Here is a 19,381-nt window from a genome sequence, read left to right as displayed (position 1 = left end):
GAAATGAAATCACTAGATAACTTTCATTTCCATGTGTTTCTAAGTGGTATCAAGCTAACCATGGTGCTAAGGATGGTATAATGGTGCACTCCAATTGGTATCATGCTTCAAAGGTCCATCTTTTATACCTTAGCATCATTTGGTAGACATTGTCTCCTATATTTCCTATCTAAACATATGTGCAAGCTACAATCCAAACTCTTAGCACATATGTAGGGGGAGCAATTGCTACCATTTGGGGTTCATGAAACTTGTCCATATCCTTTTACATATGGTAAATATGCTTGGGCAAGCAATATGGATTCAACTGAATTTTAATTCATATCTTTGTGAAAGGGTTGTCATCAATTACCAAAAAGGGGGAGATTGAAAGCTCTAGTTTGGTTTTGGTGAATTGATGAAATCGTAAGTGCTAACCTAGTTTATCAAGTGATCAATGAGATAGGTAGCACATTCCAAGTGGTGAAGCAAATGAAGATCATAGCATGACGATGATGATGCCATGACATTGATCAAGTGCTTGGACTTAGAAAGAAGAAAGAGAAAAACAAAAGCTCAAGGCAAAGGTATAAACCATAGGAGCTATTTTGTTTTGGTGATCAAGACACTTATAGAGTGTGATCACATTTAGGTTTGATAGCCATACTATTAAGAGGGGTGAACTCATATCGGAATGTGGTTATCAAAGTGCCACTAGATGCCCTAACTCATTGCAAATGCATTTAGGATCTAGTGGAAAGCTAACACCCTTGAAAATGTTTGTGAAAATATGCTAACACATGTGCACAAGGTGATACACTTGGTGGTTGGCACATTTGAGCAAGGGTGAAGAAGTTAGAGGTGAAAAAGAGTTAGTCTTGTTGGTCACTAAGTGACCGAATGCTGGTCTTAGAGGGACCGACGTGTCCGGTCAAGTGTGGCGGCAAAGACACTAGCGTCGATCATACGACCGGACGCTAGGTCTTGGACTGATCGAATGCTGAGGTCCAAGGTCCGGTCCTGCTATCAGATAGCACAGAGAAAAGTCACTGAGTGATCGAACACTGGTAGGGTCCGGTCAAGCATGACCGGATGCGTTCGGTCGAAGAAAATCATTTCTGGAACCTTACTGGAAATGATCGGACGCTGAATGCTAAGCATCCGGTCAGTTTGTGCGCTGTGTCCCATCAAGAGACAACCGTTGAAATATGATGAATAGTATTTGAAGCAGGGGACATGTGGCGTGTATGACATGACCGGATGTTGAGGGCCAGTGTCCAGTCGATCGGACCGGAGCGTCCGGTCATCCCGTGTTGTGCCCAATGAAGGGGTACAATGGCTCTATTTCATGGGGGCTTCTATTTAACCCCCATGGCTTGTTGAAGCTCATACCTTTGGCCATTTTCATTAACATAGCAACCTTGTGAGCTTAGCCAAAGTCCTCCCACTCATCTCCATCATTGATTCATTATCTTTGTGAGATTGGGAGAGAATCCAAGTGCATTGCTTGAGTGATTGCATCAAGAGGCACTTGGTGTTCGTGTTTCGCTGCGGGATTCGCTTGTTACTCTTGGTGGTTGCCGCCACCTAGATGGCTTGGAGCAGCAAGGATCGTCGAGCGGAGGTTGTTGATTGTCTCCGGCTCCGATCATGGTGATTGTGAGGGGCTCTTGACCTTTCCTCGGTGGAGAGCCAAAAGGTACTCTTGTCGATTACTCATGGCTTGTGTGATCCTCACCTTGTGTTGGTTGTGTGGCACGCTATTGAGGGTTTGGTGTGTGAAGCCAATAAGCACGTGAATCTCCAAGTGAGTGAATCACCACAACGAGGACTAGCTTGCCGGCAAGCAAGTGAACCTCGATAAAAAATCATTGTGTTCATCATTGATTCTGAGGTGATTGGTCTTCATTGTTATTCATCCTTGTGATTGATTGGCACATTCATCTACATGGTAGTATAACCTTCTTGATCACTCTTTTTACATTACCGCAAACTAGTTTTCAAGCTCTTTAGTGTAGCTAGTTGTGAGAGCTTGCTTGCTTGCTTGGTGTGGCTCTTTAGTTAGCTTTTGAGAGCACACTAACATAGGGTAGTGTCATAGCTATTGTGTGAATAGATACTATCTAAACTAGAATTGTGGTAGGTGGCTTGCATTTTGAGTATGCTAGAGCAACACTTGCTTCGCCTCATAATTGTCTAACCATTTTGTTAAGTGTTGTTGTAGAAATTTTTATTAGGCTATTCACCCCCCTCTAGCCATTAGGACCTTTTAGGGCCTTCATCCCACAAAGACACTCCACCTTAGGATCTCCTCATCTCACATGCATCCACCATAGGTACCACTCGTAGGGGATGTGATAGAACCATCCAATTTATAAGAGCACAAGTACAATGGCAACCCACAAGTAGTCGCACTATCGTACTTGAGCCCATATAAACCCAGTAGTCCATTAAGTACCATGAAGGGTCTCGATTCATCGCCAACATACAACCAAGATCGTACATGATTCAACATATATGCCACATGTTACATATAGTTCACAAATACATTGCCATACATCAAAGTGCGATTGAAGTTATTACAAACCAAGTTCAAATAAAGTAGTAGCCGAAGCAAAGTAGTTTTTAAACCAATATATCACACCATTGTTCAAATACTTGCTAGTCTAAGATCACAACCCACAAAAGCATCATAGATTAGATTTATAAATAGAAGTGCCTTGCATGGGGACTACTCCTTGTCCACATTGGGACAGAAGCAATTCTTACAATAGCCATGAAAGACTATGCTACCTGCAATAAGTGGGAAATAAAACCTGAGTACAAGTAGGTACTTAGCTAGACTTACCTATGATAAACCAAAAGTAAAGTGACTCCAACAATCATGCAAGGCTTTATATGTGGAGCTAGCTTGACAACATTTTGCATTAAAGCTACTAGTTGAGCTATATATTTTATAATTCGGTCATCAAGTTAGTTAATTATAGCTATTCATCAATAGATTAGCAACTAACCTATGCCAAACACATGGTATATCAGTAGTGATAGAACAATAGTAACCATAGCAATTTATTATATCATTCTCAGAACCATTCCACTTGCCATTATCATGACGATAGAAGGAAGCTCAGTCAAGTTTCTCATTATCCAGGAGAGACGGCGATTCAAATCGATTGCAACCAGCTAGGAATTTATTCCCAACACAAACCCAGATCTACCAGCCATGGTAGCCTTAGGTCACCTTTGGTACAACTTAGGCACACATTTCACGAGTTTGATCAGCGCCGCACAATCAGGGACTCTACCAGTTGCCAGGATGATTAGGACTACCCTACCCATGGGCTCATGTCTAGCTCCCTGCACATCCTTACTACCTCTAGTGTGCACACTTTGATAGAACGAGGCCCGACCTATGTTGAGCTCCTCAACTTCATGGTTGGAACAAGTTATCTGACCAGCTAAGTGAGAGGCATGTGTTCAAAATGACCAAGGACCAATAATGATACGGTCCTTAATCGGTGCAGACAGAATCACATGAGTCAACTTACAACATAGACTCTATCCAGCCTTGATTTACAACATCCCATGGTTCTTTTACATGATAGCAAATATAGCCAACCGTGGTTTAGTGTCCACCTATATCTCATAGGTGATAGGAAATCACCCGACTTCTACCGAGCTAAGCATTGCTAAGCAGTTATTCAATCCTAGACCTACATAGGATTCAAGGTATATTTCTGGACAAGGTAGTTCTATGCATCATTTGTTTCCAATCAACTATTATAACCTAATGCATCAAACATAAAGGACTCAAGTGATATTTTATAAAACATAGGAGGCTTATAATGCTCTGGGGCTTGCCTTTTAGGAAAGAAGTAGGCCTATGATTAGGGCACTTAGGTAGTTCTTCTAGAGCCTACTCCTCGCCTTTGGGAGCTATGGGCTATGGTGTCTCCTGATTCTCCTCCGCCTCTTCTTCGAATTCTAGTAGGGTTACTCCTTCGGGTGATCCTATATGTATGAGCATGAAATAAGATATCATGGATGCATAGATAATGACATGGATGATATGATATGATAAAATGCATACTCATAAGTGTCCTTAACAGTAATGTATTAAAGTGACAACAAGATAAATTTTCTTTTACTAAGTAGGTGCATATCTCTTCTCGAGTAATTAAACAAATGTCCATTTAAGCATTTTTTGGATTGCAAGACAGCAGCCACTTGTTTTGACCATAACTAGAGTTATACACATCCAAACAATATGGTTGTGGACTTTCTGCATAGTATATAAAATTTCCTACAACTTTCTTTTAATCATCTTAAGGTGATTAAGTAGCTTTCTAGGTCAAACAATTCAATCTTTCAGATCTGTCCAGAGGATAAGCAAATCTGATAGCAGATTTCTAACAGCTATAACTCTTAAACCATTAAGCCTATGACTATGAAATTTTAGGACAAGCAATATGAGTAAGATATCTATAGCTTTGTTATTAACAAGTTTCATAGGAAAGGTCACTATCATCATGAATTTGTCAACACAGCGGAAACTACTCATGCAGCCATTTAGTTGAATTATAAAGCAATAATTAACTAGCTGCCTATAACCAATTACTTCTAAGCCTAACTGATAACATCAACAGATCATATGCATCACAAACACCACATAAAACATCATGGTTAAGCCCAAATAATTTACTTATGTGCATTTATTAATTTTCTTATATAATAGGGTGATTTAGAGGATAATTATTTCCAATGATCAATAAATTCAGAAAAACTTACAGTAGGTTACATTTGACCCCAATAGACTACTATACAAATTTCATGCCATTTGGATAAGTATAGCCACCTCTACAAAAATGACAAGTTGCATAGGCTTATTTTATCAAAAATAGTTTAGCCTAGTGAAAAGTGTCAAACAACAGATTTCATACTTTTCTTACTTTCATCCTAGCATGATAACACCGTGTAAAAATTTGCATGATCATAAGTAATGTATTTTTACCCCATTTATTTTCACTTGAAACTAGCAATTAATTAAGGTTAAATATTAAAGTATGCTTACTATAGGTTTATTATTTTTCCAAGCTAGAGCATGGCAACATAAGACCAGCAAAATTAGAATAACAATTTTAGCACTTTCCTAGCTCAAGTTATGCATTTTACAAGATAGAAACTATGTTAAAAGCAATTTATTAGTTTAATTTAATTCCCCTAGAAAATACCCTAAATAGTAGGTTTCATATTTTTATCAAATAGTACACTTCATGATGAATCCAATAAAATTTGGATCACCTCATTTTGATACTCCTAGCTCAAGATATAATTTTTGCAAGATTGCATTCAAATCTAAAAAAACAAATAAAACTAAACCACCAACACCCTATTAAATGCTACGTGTACCCGGTCTAGTGCACCACAGAGGCGCTGATAGCTGGGCCCCATAATCAATAGACCCCACGCATTAGCGACACAGGAGGGGGCATAGCATTTGACCGGCCATATCTCGTCGACGGTGGTGAGGTCACTAGCGGTGAGGTCGCCACTAACGTGGTCCCCTCGACACCCCACATCGACTGGTACCCATGATTGACTCAGCGCATCATTGGAGCAACCTCGCACGGCGAGCATGGTGGCTTAGCGGTGGCACGCTATGGCGGATTCACTATCTTTGGTGATGACATGGCCAGGTGAGCATGGCTACAGCATTAGGATGTCCTAGCAGAGCTCTAGGGCTAGGTTACGGCCATGGCAAAGCAGCAGTGAGCTCTGGCCATGTGCATGGTGGCATGGCGGTGCGAACGTGACAATGGTGAGGTCACCGTTCTAATGAGATGGTGGTTGGTGATGGGTCTCCGTCTTTAGGGATGGTGCTAGGGTTCATGGCATTGTGGAAGCACATTCTATAGGGGGACAATGGGGTCTAGCTAGGGTCGGCCGCAATGAGCTCGAGCTCATGGCCAAGGCAGGTGCGCTCGACACAGTTGTGCGAACCCATGTCATGGTGTTGGTAGCGATTAAACAGGCTACAGCGTGAGCTTCTGTGACCTAAGGTAATGACAAACTATGGGAGAAGGAGGTAGGAGGAGCTGTAGAGAGGGCTAGCCACGGCGAGATCAGAGCTCAGCAGCGCTCCATGGCCATGGCGGCAATGATAATGCGTAATGTAGCTTTACCTTTGCTCGAACGGTGACAATGGTGGGTTAGGAAGGTAGAGTGGCTCATGGTGAAGCTATGAACGTGATGGATTAGATGGAGGTGCAGTGGTGGTGGTACGCGAGCATGGCTGTGGCTATGACAGCTTGCTTCGCTTGACTTTGAGCGAGAGAGCGAGGCAAGGTGAGTTAGAGAGAGTGAGCACACATGGAGAGCGAGCAGCGACACGACTCCCTTGCTATCTGCCCTGGCCTGATGCATGGTCCTAACACTAGCGTACAGTATCCATGTGGCAGACATGACCTATGGCTGGTCGTCCACGACGTCGCGCTGCCCCAGCCGGTTTTAGGCCTGCAACAGACGACTGACAGATCCAGTTCGTGTACATGTAACTCCCAAACGAGCTCGATTCAGTGAAAACATGCATAATATGAATTGAAGAACTATCATAGATCTACAACTTTGCTGAAATGAGTTTGGCCTAATTCGAGTTGGTTTACAAGTTACAATGCTCCAAAGTGGTGCACACTGAAACCAAAATGAGCTTGTGACTTAGTAATTTTTTCCATGTCTGAAAATAGCATTTCTTTGCTACTTGTGGGCCCTATTTGACCATGCTAGGCACTGAATTAGCTCATGACCCTTAAATAAAGTTTGTTACCCATGTCAAGAACTACAACTTTTATTAAGGGTGCACTACCATGAAAACAATCTATGCTATAGTTCAACTTTGGTCAAAGTAGGATCATGAAAAATGATATTATGAGTAAACTAGGACTTAGAAGCAAAATTGGCCCATGTCATGAATACAAACATTGTTCCATTTTCCATCCTAGATGTGTCTAAGGTGTTTTTGTGACCTTACAACCATTTCTGGCATTGGTCACACATTATCACAAGCTTATGCATGTATATAAGCAACATCACATGTGATAAAGATAGAGTGAAATGAGATGAAACTTCATATGCTCATGCTCATGAATGCTTGGATGATGCTTGTACTCATGAAATGCAAGTAACAATTGTATGCTTAACACTAGGGTGTTACAACCCCTCCTCCCTTATAGAAATCTTGCCCCAAAATTGGGATGACCTACCATTTTTCATAAAAGGTGGGATAAACCTCACGTAGATAGTCTTCTCGTTCCCATGTGGCATCTTGTTCACTATGGTTATTCCACACCACCTTGTAGAACTTAATGACTTTGCTCTGGGTTACCCTTTCCATTTCTTCCAAAACTTGGATCGGTTTCTCTTCATAAGTCAAATCTAATTGGAGCTTAATATTGGCAGGTTCAATGGCTTCATCAGCTATGCGAAGGCACTTTTTAAGTTGAGAAACATGAAAGACATTGAATATGGCTCGCATTTTCAGAGGTACTATAGCTTGTAGGCCACTCTTCCACTTCGCTTGATGATCTTGTATGGGCCTACATATCTAGGTGGTAGTTTTCTTTTCACCCCAAACCATTGCACATTTTTCATGGGTGATACGTTGAGGTATACGTTGTCACCTACCTCAAATCGATAGGCCTGTTGTCAACATAACTCTTTTGCCTAGACTGAGTAGGTTTCATATGTTGTTAATACGCACTTGCTCTTTAGCTTCTGTGACAAAATCAATGCCAAAGTATCTCCTCTCTTTGAGCTCAACCCAATTCAAAAGAGTTCTACATTTTCGACCATACAAATCCTCAAAAGGAGCCATCTTGATCCTCTCTTGATAACTGTTGTTGTAGGAAAACTCGGCTAAAGGTAGCCACTTTTCCCACGAACCTTTGGAAGAGATCACACATGCTCTCAACATATCTTCTAAGATTTGATTTACTCGCTTAGTCTGCCTAGAGGTCTGAGTGTGATATGCTAAGCTTCGAACAAGGTTGGTACCTAACTACTTGTGCAAGTGCTCCCAAAACTGAGTAGTGAATTGAGATCCCCTATCTAACACAATTGTTTTTGGTACCCCATTCAAGCGTACTATCCAAGCTATGTATATTTCTACATATTCATGCGGTCGATAGTTGGTTCTTACGAGAATGAAGTGTGTGGACTTGGTTAGATAGTCTACAATTACCCATACTAAGTCAAAACCCTTTTGAGTGGGTGGGAGTCCAACAATGAAATCCATGCAGATCTCCTCCCACTTCCATCCTAGAACAAACAAAGGTTTGAGCAATCTGGTAGGCTTCAAATGATCAGCTTTGACTCCACTGCAATTATCACACTTAGCGACATAGATGATGATCTCTTTCTTCAACTTGGTCCACCAAAAATGAGTTTTCAAATCTTGTTACATTTTGCTACTACTTGGATGTATGGACAACTTGGATGATTGAGCTTCATCTAGGATTTGATTTATAAGTTCATGGTCTTTTGGTACCACTAGTTGGTTTTTGAACCATAGCACACCTCTTTCATACAACCTGAAATGCTTGGTTTCCTATTCCTTCATCTTTCTCTTTATGTGAAACACACCTACATCTATCTTCTGTAGTTCTATGATTTTGCTCTCAAGTGAACAACTGACAGTGATGTTGTGTAGCACAACAGGATGAAATAGATTGAATCCATCTTCCAACAAGGCTTCTAAGGTGTTACAATGAGATTTCCAACTAAGTGCATCTGCTACAACATTGGCTTTTCTCGGATGATAGTGCACTTCCAAATTATAGTTCTTAATCAGGTCTAACCATCTACGCTGTCTCATGTTCAGTTTAGGTTGAGTGAAGTTGTATTTGATACTTTTGTGATTAGTGTATGTGTAAGACACATTCTCCAACAAATAATGTCCCCATATCTTCAATGCATGGACAACTATGGCAAGCTCTAAATCATGGGTAGGATAGTTGACTTCATGCCTTCTCAACTGCCAAGAAGCAAATGCAATAACTCGACCTTGTTGCATAAGCACACACCCTAAACCTATACCTGATGCATCACAGAACACATTGAAAGGCTTTTCAATGTTGGGTTGTGGCAGAACAGTAGTGGTTAGCGAGGTTCATAGAGTGTGAAAAGCAGCTTCACACTCTAGAGTCTAATTGAACTTTTCATCCTTCTAGAGTAGTCTAGTCATGGGCTTAGCTATCTTAGAGAAATCTAGAATGAAATGACGATAGTAGCCTACTAACCCTAGAAAACTTCAAACTTCGTGAACCGAAGCCGGGGCCTTCCAATCCATGACCTCTTGTACTTTAGGTGGGTCTATAGAAATTCCATCTTCAGATAAGATGTGACCCAAGAAAGGTACTTTCTTCAACCAAAATTCACATTTGCTAAATTTAGCATATAATTTATGCTCCCTCAATCTGGACAAAAAAAACTCTCAGATGCTCTGCATGATCTGCCTCATTCTTTGAGTAAATCAAGATATCATTGATAAACACAACCACAAACATGTCGAGCTCAGGCATGAATACTGAATTCATCTAGTACATGAAGTAGGCAGGAGCATTTGTTAGTGCAAAAGACATGACCAAGTACTCGTGCAAGTCGTACCTAGTGGAGAAAGCTGTTTTAGGTACTTCTTCTGGCCTGATCTTAATCTGATGATTGTAACACCCTAGGTGTTTGGCTTCCACATTTGCACTTGCATTTCATAAACATGAGCATCATTAATCCATTCATAAGCTTAGATTGTATGAAACATGCTTTTGAAACATTGCAACATATTGTTATATTCCATGTGTGTTTGTTTTAGGAAATGAATAGTGTGCAACACTCAAGTGCAACATGTGCAACTCACTTTAGTGAAACATGGTTAGCTAGTACTATGCCACAAACTCATGAAACATATGAAACATGGCTTTGAAACAAAAGTAGCAATTCACTTGTTTTTCCTTGTTTCAATGCATGTGATGCTTGATTTTGGTGTGATCAATGTGTGGTGTGGCTAATTATCCTCTTAAACAACTTAGCTACACTTAGAATGTCAATAGTAACAATGTTCATGTTGACCTTAGTGTCTAATTATGTTTCCAAGTAATGGTTTGACTAGTGTTGACCCTAGAGCTCCTTTGTTTGACTGTTTAAAAAGTATAGCTTAGATTGTTTGCATGTTTGAGCAACCTAAAGCAAAGTTGTAGCAAATCTTATAAGGAACAAAAGTTATTTTATGACCATCTCATGAAAATGTGCAGAACATGCTCAAAAGGGGCCCATAAGTCAGTTTTGAGGTCCATTTGGAGACTGAAAAAATTCTAAGTCTTGGAACTGATTTTTAGTTTCATGTGTTGATGTTTGGAGCCTTGTATCTCCCAAACCAAGCCGAACCAGCTCAAGCTCCAATTGGCAAAGTTGAAGACCTCACTTGGTACTACAATTTTGTCAACTATGCCTTAACCTGGATCGCCACGGTTTAAGAGATCTATTGTTGTCAAGTTGCGCTGTTAGGCTCTGATGGCCGAACTGAATCGGCTGCTACAGTGCCAACCGTTTCAGAGGATGAACGCCGCGTGGCGCTACGCGTCACCAATGGCCTACTTGGTCAGGCCACGATGTGCTATTACGCGCCATAGCAAGCCCCACCACACGCCCATGAGCCCCCCCAGCACCTCATTCCATTTTCTGCTCCTCCTTCTCTTCCCGCAGCAGCCGCAACATCCACCACCGTCGCCATTGCTCCGTCGCACTTGCACCAGCTCAGCGCTGCACCATAGCTAGCACCATCCCACCTAGAGCTCCGCTAGCACCCCATGAACCTCATCAATGTTCTCACTGAGCCAGCCAAGCCTAGGTGAGCGACATTGCCGACTCCGAGCACCGCTGAGCCATGGCCGCCGCCGGTGGCCTCAGGCGGCCACGCTCAACCAGTTCACCGCAGCCGGTAGCAATGGCGTAGGAAGGTCTGCCTTGGTCCATGGAAGCTAATGCGCACCTTGTTTGGGCACCTAGCATCAGGGTTCGTCGGAGCACCGCCATGCGCCATGGCCGATGTACTTAGAGGCCGGTAGAGTTTAGGGTTAGGATGTCAAACAGTGCGGGAGGTCATGGTGAACACGGAGGTACCCTCCTTGTCACTGGAGATGCCACCGTCGATGAGCTCCGCTGGTTCTGCGTCGTCCCAAGCCGCCTCCCCTATTTTGGTGCCGATGACAAGCGGGCCCTACTGACCGATGGGTCTCGCGTGTCAGTGACTCAATATTAGAAGGATAGTTCATTTGTTTAGTTTTGAATGTTGTTTTGTAAAATTTGTATATCTAGTTTCGTAGATCCAAATTGGGTGGTTCTAATTTTGTTAGGGTCATGGTGAAGTGTAGTATTTAGGAAAAATATAACATGAACACTTGTTATAGAATTTCTAGACGAATTAAATTGAAACTTGAAATGTGTTTTTAAATGAATGCAAACTTGTTTAATTTATATCTTGAGTTCCGCTACTCAAAAAATTATGAAATTTGGATGGTGTGCTCTTTGTAATGAGTAGAAGCTCTGGTAAAAATTTGAGAGTCGGTGCATGTATAGTTTTTGAGTTATAGATTTTCCTTTTATCATTGAATGATCCTTGTGTGAATTTTAGTAATTTATCTATGAATCCAATGACCATGAAATTTATTGGAGGTTATCCTAGTACCTTAAGGATGCTATGAAAAATATAAAATCTATTTCTCGACACCTTTCACTAGGGTTTCCTATTTATGTTCTTTTAAGCCTTTATGCCTTGTCATTTTTGTGTAGGATGTTCTACTTGCTGAAATGATGTGAAATGTTTACAGTAGCCTACTTGGTGCATGTAGTACCTACTGTAATTTTTGTAGATTAAATGGTGTAGTTTTCATATATGTTTATCATTCCTCTTAAATAATTAAATAAATTAAGAAATGTATTAAAAGAAATGAATTGGTGGTGAACACTTTATTTTCTGGTGTTCTTGTGATATGTGTGATAAGTGAGTAAAGTTGGTTTTATCCAATTATATGTTTACAAAATAAGTTAATAAATATTTCCTTGCATTATGTCTTTCTGGACAGTTCTCGGAACTTTACAAAGTTCACCATGATAATTTGGTTTGCTAGGAAAGTGGTGAATACAAAGATTGTATATAACTTATGTATCTAGCTCTTGTTAAAATTTGGTGGCATTTGGCTTAGTAGTTTAGGAGTTACAGTCGTTCAAAGTTGAATCACAGTTTTGCTTGCTCTCTGTCTTGTTTGGACCTGATTATGTGGTTCAGTAAATTCGACCTGGTAAAGTTTGGAATCATGTCTTGAGGTATGAAAATGAATTGTAGGCAATTTCATAAGCTTTCCAAATTGTCTTGTTGCCTATCATTTCGATTTGTGGATCCCCGGTTATGATCAGTTTATTGTACCACTATATAGTTCCTGTTTTGCTGAAATACGAATGTTTGTGTGTATGCTTTGTTGCAATGTTCTTGTTGATTGTTTAGGTGCTACCCTAACTTGAGAACATGCTTAGGTGTGGGTGCTAGGTCCTTAACTGAAGATGAGTAATTGTACATTAGGTTGTATAAACTTTGTAAGTTAAATTGATTTGAATAGAGCTTAAGTCGGAAAATGCGGACTGCAGTAAGCATGTTCATTCCCCGAGCATTCCTAACTTCGTTCATGTGCATCCATAATATTTATCTTGCGCATACATGCAATAGGTGTGCCGGAGGGAGTGACGCTTCTGGAGTTCGAGGGAGCGATCCAGGAGGTGGAGCCCAAGGTTATCGATGAAGCAGCCGCGAGGAGGAGTTGCCCGAGTGCCCTGACCACTACCCATCCTCTTTCCTAAAAGGCAAGCCCCGGAGCATTCTAAGTCTCCCATGTTTTTACAAATATCTTGAGTATCTTTTATTATTGATGATGCATTAAGTATAGCAATTGGTTGGAACAATTGTTGCATTATATATCTTTCCTTGTCTAGATACCGCACTTGAATCCTATTTAAGTTCAGGAACGGGTTAAATGCTTAGCCATGCTTAGTGCGGTAGAAGTCAGGTGATTTCCTGTCACCTGCGAGCTTTAGGATGAGGTGAATCACGGTTGGCTATATTTGCTATCGTGGAAAAGAACCATGTTAATAATGAATGAAGACTGGGTGGAGTCTTGTGTAGGGTTGGACATTATGACTCTGTCTGTGTCATTGAAGGACTGATACGCTATACGTCCTCATGTCATATTGAACGCAGCCTAACACTTAGCTGGCCAGATAAGTCATTTCGACCGTGAACCCTAGTAGCTCGACTTAGGCTAGGAACATGAGCAGTGGCGCGCATTCTGGAGGTAGTAAGGATGTGCGGAGAACCATTGGCATAAGCCCAAGGTGGGTTAGAGTCCCGATCAACCTTGGCAGAGTGGTTCTCTAAGAATGCCGATCTGTTCAGACTCACGACTCCTAAATTGTGCCAAAAGTGACTTGATTGCGACCTTGACGGGGGAAGCAGGGTTTGTGTTTAGGAATACCCCTCTAGCTAGATTGGAATCGATTCGAATCGCCATCTCTCCCGAATAGTGAGAACTTGACTGAGCAGCGGCAACATAGATTCAATTAAATTAACGATATGGTTAAATGGATGATGATGATAATGTTGCCACGATTTATACCTGCTATGGTTATTAATGTTTGCATCTTAATCAAATGATTGTTTAGTACAGGTGCTAATATAGATGACAGGTTAATGGCTAAAAGTCACTACTAGCTAAGGTTAAGAGTTGATCATTATTACTTGTCCTTTTCCACAAAAAGAAAGTGTCAGCCAAATCCACTAAATTAAGCTATGCATGATCCTTGGTGTGTTTGGTTTTGGTTTCCGATGGGTAAGTCTAGCTGAGTACATTCTCATACTCAGGGTTTATTCCCTCTTGTTGTAGATGACCTTCTTTATCAGGGCTTCTGTAAGTATTGTCTCCACCCGACGGGTGATGAAGACTAGATCATGGGCATGATCTCTATTTATCTTATCCGAATGCTTTTATGGGATGTGATCGGCAAGCTGGTACTTGTATTTGAACTCATGTGTGTGAGTTAAACTATTTGCTTCCGCTACTTTACAAGACTTGGTTTGTAATAACTATGACTCTGATGTGTTGTAATCTATCTACAAACTGTTGTGAAGTGTTGTAACGTGTGATATGTTATGTTGAATTACTATGATCTTGGTTGTATGCAAGTTGGTTTGAAATCCTTCATGGTTTCAGTTGACTATCGGGTTTATATGGGCTCAAGTGCGAGAATTTGATCATTTTGGTGATTATTTTTGTACTTGTGCTCTTATAAATTGGTCGGTTCTATGACAATGATAACCAAACCTTAAGTCAATCTTAGAGAATACCTTTGCTTTTGCTAGTTGATCAAACAAAATATCGATACGAAGCAAAGGATACTTATTCTTAATGGTCATAGCATTAAGCGGCCTATAATCCACACACATTGTCAAGGATTTCTCCTTCTTCTTTACAAATAAGGTTCGACAACCCTATGGAGATGAACTGGGTTGAATGAGACCTTTGTCCAAAAGTTCTTGTAACTAGATTTTAAGTTTAGCTAACTCATTTGGTGGTATCCTATAGGGTCTACTTGAGATGGGTGCTGTACTTGGCACTAACTTGATCTTAAATTCCACATCCCTATCCGGCAGTAAACCAGGCAACTCATCTAGAACTACATCAGGAAATTCACAAACTACTGGAATACCATAGAGAGTGGTGGCTTGGATAGTGCAAGACAAGTTTTGGAGATCAAAACTCTGAGGAAGTGGTACTAGAAAAGCATTACCCCCTTTGATTCTCTCAACATAATTGTTCTATTAGATGTGTCAATGAGAACTCCATGGCCCCTCATCCAATTCATGCCCAAAATCACATCTATTGCTAGTCCTGGCAATATTATAAGATTGTGTTAAGCTAGTAACCCTCAATATTCAGCCTTTTAATGCTCAGTAACCCTCAATAGGCAGAACTTCTGCTTGATTGTGTTAAGCCACTCATCCGCCTAGAGCGGTTCTTTGGCCTCTTTGAAGATAGGAGGCTTGGTTTCTTGGAAAACTTTGAACGAGCTATATTGATTTGGTTCAAGCCCTTGATGTTGCTGGTGGGCGTGAGCAGTGTTCTGCGTAATGAGGCACAGTGTATCCTCCATTGCTCTATGATTTCCTAGGAATTGTGTGAAAAACTCATTCATTGTCTATGACAGTGGTGGTGGTAAGTCACCATCATTGCCACCTTGGTTGGTGCTTGCTCCAGTGCGAGTGCGAGTCATTTGCAAAATTGCAACAATAAGTGATTATTGGATGAGATCAAGAGATTGCAGATGAATTGTGTAATCATACCAAACTAAATTACTTGAGAGAATCTTAAATTCATACAATAAAACAGAGGCACAATGATTCATTCTCGCAACATAACATCACCAATTTGATCACTTATCGTACTCGCAACGTGTTAACATGCATGTCATATTTCACCAGTAAAATGAAACAGGAAATATAGCCAACTGTACTTTGGTATCCACCTATATCTCATAGGTGACAGGAAATCACCCAACTTCTATCGGTCTATGCATGGCTAAGCATATATTCAATCCTAGACCTACACAGGGTTAAAGGTATATATTTGGACAAGGTAGTTCTATGCATCAAGTGTTCCCAACCAACTCTTACAACCTAATGCATCAAACATAAAAGACTCAAGTGATATTTTGTAAAACATGGGGGGCTTAAAATGCTTATGGGGTTGCCTTTGATAAAAGAAGTTGGCCTATGGTCTAGGCACTCAGGTAAGTCTTCAAGAGTTTGCTCCTCTCCTTCTAGATCTATGGCCTAAGGTGCCTCCTATTGTTCCTCTTCTTCTTCGTTGAATTCCAATAGAGTTATCCCCTCAGACGATCCTATAAGCATGAGCAGGAAATAAGATATCATGGATGCATATATAATGACATGTATAATATGATATGGTGTGATGAATGCATCCTCATAAGTGTTCTCAGCAGCATTGCATTAAGGTGATAACAAGTTACATTTTCTTTTACTGAGTAGGTGCATATCTCTTCTCTAGTAACTTAAACAAACTCTTATGTAAATCTATTTACACCAAAATTTGGAAGAAGAGTCGCAGGGACTCAAAAGCTCCCAAGATCATGTCATCAAGGAATCAATTGCGTGCAAATCAGAACTAGCTGATTCGAATGCAACACTAGAATCAGCTTTCTTTAGGTAGCGCCAGCAGATAATGACAAAGGCTACGATCGGTGTCGGGACAAAGCATGTTGGACTCTACAAAAAGAGAAAGATTAGAGTCCAAGTTATCTTAAATTAGGAATGTTTTCTCTAGGGCCAAAGATTGTGATGAGTCGTGCTTAGATAGGAGTCATGCGTAGGTCCTGGGTATAAATATCAAACCCCGGCTATTGTAAAAAACACACACAATCAATCCAATACAAGTTACTTACTTTTTTTGCTCCGACCACCCCTTAGGAGTAGGAGTAGAGTAGATCTCGATGAGTTCTTCAGTGAGTATGGCTACATCAATCTGGTCGACCTCCACTGCTTGTCTATAAGTACCATCATGGCTTATACCTCTATTCGTATGGCTGCATCGATCTGGTCGACCTCCACTATGACTCTGATATAAGTTAGTTATTGATTCTTGTCTAGTTCAGGTAAAGCTGCATCAATCCAGTCGACCTCCACTGCTCGAACTAGATTAAGTTTAAGTTGTTGGCTCTATCTAAGGGTGACGTTCCTTCGGATATGTTCATTAAGTTACAGATATTGCTTATTGCTTCCATTATTTATTTAATTACAGCAATATCACTTCGCCTGATTGGGATTGATCTAGATCAGCCTTATATCTTGTTTAACCCATCGTTTGTTAATCTAAACTGATCTAATCTGCACTTTAAATGATGAGTTATGTTTTATCGGCTGTTTTATATCAATGTTGATCGTGCATAGCGTGCGGTTAAGGCATGTTTGATCTCAAGTAGATCTATTGGCTAGCAAAAACCGTTCCATGGCCCGTTATCATGGCCTGTGTGATTCTGCCTCACACCCCACTATTAGCACCATGGAGAGGGGATCATTGTTTGGTAGATCTATTCCTAAGAGGGCATGACCTTAACTATGTGCTATGCCTGAATCGACTATTTTAGCCAATATCGAGCGCTTTCACGAACAGCTCACATCACGAGATCATTGAAGTAGGGATAGGTTGAAAGATGTGTTAGCCCCATGATCTTATTATTGTATTATGGTCTGCATGATTCTACCTCATGCCCCACTGATATTTGTGATAAGTTAGGGTCATCGAGTCTATTGTTGTTTCTGCGGCCTGCATGATTCTGCCTCATGCCCCACTGGTCATAGCGATAGATGAGATCTAATATGTTCATTAGATTTATCTTTATTAAATGGTTGAATGGTGATGAGCTATTTCTTTTATATAAAGGGGTTCGGTTACTTGCAATCATTGGTTAGCATAAATTAATCATTGTTGACATCCTTTTGCCATTGACCAATATTTGTCTAAATAATGATATTCATCCTGAATGATAACCGATTCTTCTTACACAAACCCATGAGCTTTAACTGATTTATTCTTATGAATATGCTAGAATCGACTATTTAGTTGATCTCCTTTCATATCGGCTCTCAGAGCCGCACATTCGGGACTATCTGGCAACACCGGCATGTTCTACCATAAATTACTGATAAACTTTCTCTCCTTGTTAATTGCAGGGTCAAATTGACTGGCACATCTTGAGAGGATTGCATAGGATCAACTATCCCTGCGCTAAATCTAGGCGGATCTTTAGCTTCATTGAGTGGACCCTTCCTGCTTGCTCGTGTGCCCATAGCACGGGACAAAATTTTTGTGTCGACACATGTTTCTAGGACGCCCGGTGGGACACCACAATCATCATGGCGGTTCACAACAACAACGACATCCTTATAGTACATTATGAAGACCTACCTAATGGAGATAAAGATGTCATCGACAAAGCTACAGAAGAATTTTAGAACAAATGTTTGTTGTCCTACACCAAAACACGTGACAACATAATTGTTCAAAAGTTTCCACTACCAAGAGTTCTATTACATGGGCAGACAGATACTGTTGAAGTTGAAGACAGGCGTTTCTTTATAGAAATTGTGGACAAATCTGTTCATGATGCCATGTCAAGCCACAATGAAGCTTTCTTGGACACATTCCACAACGCCACGAAAGAGGCGATTCATGGGTTTCCAATTGGTCAAGTTGGACCGGCTTATTATAACATTCTAGATCCATCGACCCAAGGGACTAATCATGTTGGTACTAGCCATCAAGAAGTAGCACCAGCTAGTAATGATGATGTCCAAATAGTTCAGGGTTCATCTAAACAAGCTCAAGGAACTACTATGAATTAGATACAGTATATTCCTGGACCATCAGTACAACATGCGCAATAGGCGGTGGGGCAAGGTCAGAACTAGGTGATTAATTTTGGCACATCAGGCCACATACCATTGTTGGTTCAAAAGATAGCACCATCAATTTAGAGGATCCGTAGAGATATAGATCCTCATGTCTACAATCAGAGACTTCAAGCAGCAAACTAGCAAAGGACCCAGCAGATAGAGATTCCACAAGAGTATCATTATGGCACAGATTATAACACCCTTCACATGATTCTCAATCTAGGGTATCAAGGCACATGGGATTTCAATCCATAGATGGGTCAGTAGGTGCAGGGAAATCCAAATTAACATGTTGACGAGTTATTGCTAAAGGTGACCGAGTTGATGAAGAATCAGTTTGGTCTAAAGTCAAAAGGGCTAACCTTTTCGTACAAACACCCATATCCAAAATAGTATGATTTGGTCGCTCTTTCCACAAATTACAGGCTCCTAGAGTTTGCTAAGTTCACTGACTAGATAGTACAAGCATGATAGAACATGTCAGTCGGTATCTCACACAATTGGGCGAGACATCTATTGAAGAGGCCCATCGAGTTCATTTCTTCTTCCTATCCCTGTCAGGGCCAACCTTCACTTGGTTTTCATCACCGCCAGTCAATTCCATTGCTAATTGGGCTAATCTAGAGAAGAAATTTCATACATATTTTTATAGTGGGACTGGAGAAAAGAAGATTACTGATCTGACAACTATAAGGCAGAAGAATAATGAATTAGGCATTGAGTTTCTTCAGAGGTTCTGAGAAACTAAGAACTTATGCTTCTCCTTAAACTTGGCTGATGATCAACTAGCTGCTTTAGCCGTTCAAGGAATGCTACCAATGTGGAAAGAGAAACTGC

This window comes from Miscanthus floridulus, chromosome 13 (genome assembly GCF_019320115.1).
Source record: "Miscanthus floridulus cultivar M001 chromosome 13, ASM1932011v1, whole genome shotgun sequence".
Lineage (NCBI taxonomy): Eukaryota > Viridiplantae > Streptophyta > Magnoliopsida > Poales > Poaceae > Miscanthus > Miscanthus floridulus.
Note: the sequence above shows the minus strand (reverse complement) of the source record.